Below are 6692 nucleotides of genomic sequence, written 5' to 3' on the forward strand. Positions count from 1 at the left end.
TGTGGAAAGGTGAGGCATTGGGGAGGTGGGGAAAGTCCTTACTGAAGCTGGGGCTGGAGGAAGGGAAGAGCTATAGATAAGGCCAGTTGCACGAAGCTGACATATTAGATACTCAGGGTGGGGCAGAGGGTGAAGGGGAGGAATAGCTAGGCTGACTCGTTACAGTCAAGGAAAGGTCTTGTAGCAAGAAATTAGGGTACAAGAAGCTCACATACGAATTTATACAGAACGGGTTAGCAAAGAAGGTCCAGGATCCCACCTAGTAATTTTGAAGTCAGCAATGCAGAAGGGTGACTGCAATATGTGTAAGTATAGCTGAGCTAGCTTGTGGAGTCGCAACAGAGAAAATGCCGCAGCACAGGCTTCAGTGGGAGCTGTACTAACTTGACAGAGCCCTGAAAATTTCCTTGGACAGCTAATCTGCACTGTAACGCATGCCCTGACTCCAGCTGGTGTCTGAGCAAGTGAGATTAAAGCTAGTTTACATATCACTGTGTGAGGTACAGTGATATCTCTGAGTGAAGAACAGAGATACCCTGAGGATTATCATGTAATAAATTTCCTGTTTTGACTTGTGCTGCTTCATAATATGGTCCAAAAGTAGGGAATCCACTTACCTGCCCTTGATATCTGTAATAAGATATATTTTTTGCACATATGCGAACCAGAAATTTGTGAATAGTAGTATAGTATTTTAACTTTCACAGGGGTAGAATCCCACCTAACTGCTGATACTCTTCTGCCACATCTCACCTTTGTGATATAGGGGGGAAGACGCATAGATAGATCTATAATTCAGAATAGGGCCCTGCAACAATCACTGAATACAAATGCTGTACAAAAATAGTGTTTGCAAGATGAATAATATGTACTTGTTTATGTTTTATGTCTTGTAACTGATGCCTGGGATAAGTCATAAGTTCCTCTAAATATTTATATTCATTCTAATTAACATGGGACTTTACATAATAAAATAAAGATCCTGGACCTCTGAATGATCAAATAAGAAGACCCATCTTTTATCTAATTAAAAAGTGTTCAGTTTCTTTTCAGTCAGAGGCTTCAAAAGTGATCTTAATGCTTTTTCTCTTTTTCTGCTGCTTTTGCAGAAAAGAGTAAATTAAACATTTCCAAAGAAAACTTTGCTTTTATTATCTGAAAAAAAAGCAGAACACTGACCTGACTTCTTTTTCATGTTAGTTTTTAGTGTATTGGATTCACACACGGCGCATTTCTAAAATTAATTTAAAACAAGGAAAAGTATTTTACTTTGGTCCTTCAGTGGTCAGCACTTTGAGTGAAATGTTTTGTTAAAGACTATTCATATTTATGTTTAATAATGTGAATGTCCATAGCACTGAACACACTTATTAGTGTCTAATGCTGGGCACACTAATATTTATTGGCAATACTTGTCTCCAGGTAGCAGATGTTAATTTGTTTAGTATTTATAAACATTGGAATTTGAAACGGAGTGATTTCTTGCCTGCAGTGATCATACTAGAAGTCTAGGTTTTATAAAATATTTACATGTTAACTTGATGCCACAAGTGCCCTTGCTTTTAGATACATATTTTTCTTAAGTTCCTAGTTATTTCAGAAACAAAATATAGCATGGTTTATGAGGTGTGAGTAACTGTACTCTGCATGGATTATCTGTGCCAACATGAATAAAACAGTCTAGTAATAAAAGAAATGTACAAATACATTTAAAACTTTATGATTTGGGTATATTTATTAATATGGCATGTGAACAACTGACAGCTTTCAGTCATGTAGTACTGATAAGAAAGCATATACAAGGTTGTATTCTCTACTTCAGATTTGAAAATAAAAGCATTGGGTTCAACTGTATTGTATGTCAGTCTTGAATGTTTTATTAACCAAATTATGCTGTTTTAAACAAATATTAGTGTGCTTAAAAGATGCAGTGTATTAACAGTACATGTTGTAACTTAGCACGACTTGTATATTCACAGACCTTATTGTGTCAACAACTACTGTTTATAGTAACTTTACGAGGAATGGGTAACTTCTGTCTTGAGTTACATGGATGCATCTGAGAACAAAGTTTGGTTGCCTAAATTCAGGTGGGTGTTCTTCCGTTTCTTAGCAGAAGTGACTTTAAATAATATACAAAATGCTTTAAATGTTCTCATTGAACTCCAGTGCCAAAAAGTACTTCGAAATGAAAGGAGATCTTCGTATAGCAGCATGGCTTATTAGAACAGCCATTTTGTGCATTCCTAATCCACACCCCTCAGGCATGCGGTATTTTTAAAGGTACAACTAATTATATTAAAGCTAATTAAAAACTTAGATAATAAATGGACAGACTTGGCTTTAGATGGCATTTCAAAGTACAGCATAAGGAATTGCAACTTTGCACACTCTGATTTTATTTTATACCATAATTTCTGTTTACAATGTGCCTAAGGTAAAACACAATTCATAAGAATGACTAGAACGTACCCAGTTTGCTGTCAGTTCTGAACTGCTGTTTTTCCAGATTGTCTGTTCTGACCTTTAACTTTGGCATTAGCCATTTGTGCCTAAACAGTGCACCACGATCCCGGGAGAGTTCAGCTGTAGGAAGTGGAAGCAATAGAGGCACAGTACTGTGCCAGATAATAGGGTGCAAAAAAGTGAACAGAGCAAAGTTCATTAGAGAAGGACGTGGTTCAAAATAGCTTGACAAGTGTTGCATTAAGAGCTTCTTAATAGAAGAGAGGTTATACTTTGCTCTGAAGAAAATGGTGATTTCAAAACTATAGGCTTTGGCATTGTTTTTCCCCCTAAATAATGAATCTTAAATTCTGCCAGTTTCTGTTGATTAAGAAAAAAAGGAATGTGTGAATGAGATTGCTGAAACCATTATTGAATACACAATGAAATGCTTTGTTCTCTCGGCCAAATCAGAGAGTTATGGATGAGATTCAGATTATATTCAGGCACAAATTCTTTACCGTATGCATATAAAACATGCCCTTAGATATCTGTTAAAAGTACAGTTCCTCCTCTCTCAGGAAGATTGGATCAAAAGAAAACAGAAACAAATGTATTAATAAGGACTGTCAGACTGAGTCACACAATTTTTCAGTGTAATAAGCACAACCGGATTTTTTTTTTTTTAGAAACTAACCCTTTGAACATATTTTTCCTTTAAAATTTTCCAGATTTTAACTGTGAGGGAATAATCAATAAATATACATAAAGTGTCGTTAATACATCTTCCTTTACTGTAAAATATTTTATAGTCTTGCTACTTTAGAATTCAGATTATTTTCATTAATGACAAAGATGTGTTATGGGAATTCTGCTTACTATGTGCAGTGTTACCAAAAAAGAGTTGAGGTCTTTCTGAAACTGAAGTTATTATTTATTTTTCCTTTAATTACGAGATGTACATTAAAAAGAAAAAATATAACTTTCAGTTTAATAAAAGAGATGGTCCTTGTGGAAGGAATACAACTTGCTACCAGAAAGCTAGGAAAGTTGCTGTTCTTTTGGAATGTTTTATTCTTATGGTGCATTATAGGGGTTGTTCTGGATTTCTGGGAAGCTTTATAAATATCTATATCCATAATTTCAAAGGCTCTTATTTCAGAAGAAAAGAAACATTTACAGTATTTTATTAATTTTAAGATCTAATCAAAGATCTTTTATTAGATTTTAAGATCTAATCAAAATTAATTTTAAGATCTAATCATAGACTGTAAAATAGTGTTGGGATCAAGGTTTAGCTTGGTTTAAAGACATCTTAATGCTGATGAATGCAACCATGCATAAATGCATGTATGGAACATGTGCGTGAATTGAAACAAGACTCGACTCAGAATTGCGTCTCTGGTTCCCTTTAACTGGATGCATTTTGTACTTGCAGTATTTCAGCCTAAATTGTTGGAGTCGTATAGTCCATTTACTATACACAGCATAATAATAAAGCATTAAACTGTATGCACTCAGAGACCTAGCTTTTGTTGTCAGGTATTTGTGCTTTATGAGAGAGCTCCTCTAGACTTGGCATGGCATAGGAGATGTGGGAGCAGAAAGAAGGGCACACTTTCAAGAATGTGGCTTCATATAAAAACACACCACTTCAGATGACAAATAAGAACTTTATTTATGCATTATAAACAAACAAACAAACAAACAAACAAATACATTTCATAACCAGATGTTGTTCTGCAGTATCTAATGCCAGTGTTAGGCCTGCATCTTCCATGACCGTTTTTATTTTTCTTCCTGGAAATTCTACCCTGTGCTGATTCTGAGGACGTAATAAATTTGTCTATGTTTTCTGCACATGTGGAAACCTGAACTGAGTTACTGTTACACATGCTTGCAAGCTGTGTAATAATTTGGGGTAGGAAGCAAAGTAATGTGCTGTGAAGTTAAGTGGAAATGTACTCAGTCTAATGCATCCTGGAAATACCAGATTTACTGAAATTTATTGTGGATACACAATATATATGACAGTTACCGAAAGTTTCTGCTTTACTGACTGTACATTACATAGCATCTATGCTACACTGAACATACTTTTGGCCAAAAAATCATTGCAAGAAATGTGGTAGTCCTAGCCAGAGGGGTTCAGGTTCTAGCTATCATATCAAATATAGTGTACCTGAATCTAAACTCTTGTCATGGAATAATGACAGAGTACAGTTAGCTTTTCAGACAGTATTTCCACCAGCTGCTGCAGCAAAATATATGTGAGCCAGCAGTGTGCCCAGGTGGCCAAGAAGGCCAACAGCATCCTGGCTTGTATCAGAAACAGTGTGACCAGTAGGGCTAGGGAGGTGATTGTCCCCCTGTACTCGGCTCTGGTGAGGCCGCACCTCGAGTACTGTGTTCAGTTTTGGGCCCCTCGCTACAAGAAGGACATTGAGGTGCTTGAGCAGGTGCAGAGAAGGGCGACGAAGCTGGTGAGGGGCCTGGAGAACAAGTCCTACGAGGAGCGGCTGAGGGAGCTGGGCTTGTTCAGCCTGGAGAAAAGGAGGCTCAGGGGCGACCTTATCGCTCTCTACAGATACCTTAAAGGAGGCTGTAGCGAGGTGGGGGTTGGCCTGTTCTCCCACGTGCCTGGTGACAGGACGAGGGGGAATGGGCTAAAGTTGCGCCAGGGTAGTTTTAGGTTAGATGTTAGGAAGAACTTCTTTACCGAAAGGGTTGTTAGACACTGGAACAGGCTGCCCAGGGAAGTGGTGGAGTCACCATCCCTGGAAGTCTTCAAAAGACGTTTAGATGTAGAGCTTAGGGATATGGTTTAGTGGGGATTGTTAGCGTTAGGTAGTGGTTGGACTCGATGATCTTGAGGTCTCTTCCAACCTAGAAATTCTGTGTGAAAAGAAGGAGAATACAACTGTATTTTATTATGTGGATGATGATTTTCTGCCATCTGTATTATGTAGACTGGTTTCTGCAATGGCAGCTTTTCTGAGTTGGCATTCTGTGGTTACTTTTCTATGACCCTGACTAGACTGAATTCAAATTTGCAAAGATTTTGGTTCAGTTGGCAGAATTTATCTGTGCTTCTGTTGAAGGACTCCACTATTCCGCCACAACACTTATTTTGTGATTTTACACATCTTATGGATTTTAAACAGGCTGGTGGTGTTAATTACACCTATGCATGCCTATGGTTAGGAGGAACATCCTGAGGGATTAAATTCTTAGTAGCAAATACAAAACACATTATCCCCCTTGTATAGACTTACATGGCTATTGGAGACTTCACTGATTTTCTAAGCCATCACAGAAGCTGCTCTCTGTTTGGAAGCACCCTAAGCAGAAAAGTTCAGTGTTACTAAAAAGTAGACAGTAAAGTTTGGGGGCAGCATATATCACTAGGGACCAGATTTGCACTATTTTGTACAACCTCAAACAGTCTTTGCTCTCACATAGCTCTCACCAGAGAAGAAGAAGGAAAAAAAAAAAGCGGGTAACAGAAATGCTGAGCTGTTACTACTGCTTCCTAACTCTGGTAAGACTCTTCATCCCATCCCCCTCCAGCTTCAGGAACTTTATTGGCACAGAAGGATATAAATTACATCTGTGTGCCAGCTTCAGAGAATCTGACCACAAAAACTTAAGCTGAGAAGATTTTTACTCATCCTGCTAACGAACAGTGACAAAGTCTTGTTTCTTCTGATCTAGTAACATTATAAGAAAAAGCAACAATCTTCAAGCCAAATGTTTGGTCCTTTCATTATTAAGTTCCATTACTTAAAAATGAACCATTGCTATTAAAGAGGGCACATGTGAAAAGAGTAAAGTTAGATATAAATGTAAGAGTGTGAAAATGTAAAGAGAAAGTGCCGTTAACACTACAATTAACCACCCAATTTACCCTTCCTTTATTCATCACAGGATAATTCATTGTAACTGAATTAATGGTGAAAGGTTCAGTAATAGGCCTTCCTAAGGAAACAGGAGCAGTGTATCAGGATATCCTTCTTCCGCCCCAGAGTACCAATACTTTCAATTTTATATACAACGGAAGCAATTAATTGTAACACAAAGAAGCACAGCTGCGTTTCCTGATGGTCACACGTGCAATACCTACTATTGTTTAGCATTTTGAATGTGTACACTGAGAGCTGTTTGATTGCTTTGAACATTTTGTATTTTGGGTAGTAGCTTTTGAATTTATAATGGCATTTTAATATGCTACTATCTTAGATCCAATC

This window comes from Aythya fuligula, chromosome 7 (assembly GCF_009819795.1).
Source record: "Aythya fuligula isolate bAytFul2 chromosome 7, bAytFul2.pri, whole genome shotgun sequence".
NCBI classification, from domain to species: Eukaryota; Metazoa; Chordata; class Aves; order Anseriformes; family Anatidae; genus Aythya; species Aythya fuligula.